The 1134-nt window shown below is 33.0% G+C and overlaps 1 protein-coding gene across 3 annotated transcripts in view; it reads right to left on the bottom strand.

The window, feature by feature from the left end:
- Positions 1-1134, bottom strand: part of Rabgap1 (RAB GTPase activating protein 1) — a 185262-nt gene that overhangs the window by 139460 nt on the left and 44668 nt on the right. The gene's annotated exons all lie outside the window — the stretch shown is intronic.

Consider the following 1134-nt stretch of genomic DNA (forward strand, 5'->3'; position numbering starts at 1 on the left):
AAAAAAAAAAAAAAAAAGTTTGGACTTGAGAAATCCATAAATGATTAGAAAATTAAATTCCTGATAATCAGTTTCAGTACTTTTATCCCAAAACAATACAAAATTTTGCTTAGTTTCAGTGTAAAAACTGAGCCTCTAGAAAGCATGTAAAGCCAAGTTACCTGAAAGCAAAACGAAAATGAACCAAATGCCCAATATCAACATTGGGCTACTAATCTCCAATCTGCTCACACTCATTCTGTGATTTTTGATAAATCATCAAAAATGAATTACAATGCACCTCACCTTGTAAACTGCAGCTGTTAGGATTACCTCTTTGTCTTACTGTATGAATTTTTAAAGACATGACCTTATACAGTTACCATAAAAAAATACTACTTTAAGATAAAAAGAGGAAGGGGGGACAGAAAGTTGTAAAATCATCCCAAAGTCATTTGTAGAAAACCCAATGTTTTTCTGCTACATAATGGGATTACAAATGGGCTTTATTTAGCTTTCTTATTAACTGCTTTCGCTTTATTAAGCAGATATTATTTTTACAATTAGAAAAAGGAAATGACAAAAACTGCATCTTGGGAAACAAAGAAAATAAACACAATCAATTACACGGTATGCAACGGTCTTGATTCTTGGTTCTTTTGCCTCTAATTTGTCACATGCCACAGAATTCTTTGCAGATCAAAGTCTTAATTCTTCAAGGCTTTAACTCTTACTTCTTTATGAAATTTTCTTTTCCTTCTCTAGGCAACAATTATATTTTCACATAATTCTGCTCATATCTACATTCCAGCACTTAATAAACTGTACGATGACAATTTACTTACTTCTGTGTCCCTACCACTACTACTCTGACCCTTTCAATTAAAATGAGTGCATGGTTCAGTGACTCTGCTTGCTAGATAAAAGATCCTTATAATATTATAAGATCCTACAACAGGAAGTATCAGAAATTGTACCAGAAGACTAGTTTAGGCACTAAGTTAGATGCAGTGACCTGTACCTGCTATCTTTATAAAGCTTGACAACTTTCTGCAAGGAGCTCAAAAAATTCTCAAATGGACTTTTCTGGGTAATAAATACTAGTCCATCAATGTACTCTGAAGCAACATTCTTTGTGTCTTTGGTTAATGACGC

The sequence above is a fragment of the Octodon degus genome, unplaced genomic scaffold (assembly GCF_000260255.1).
Source record: "Octodon degus isolate 3935 unplaced genomic scaffold, OctDeg1.0 scaffold00138, whole genome shotgun sequence".
Lineage (NCBI taxonomy): Eukaryota > Metazoa > Chordata > Mammalia > Rodentia > Octodontidae > Octodon > Octodon degus.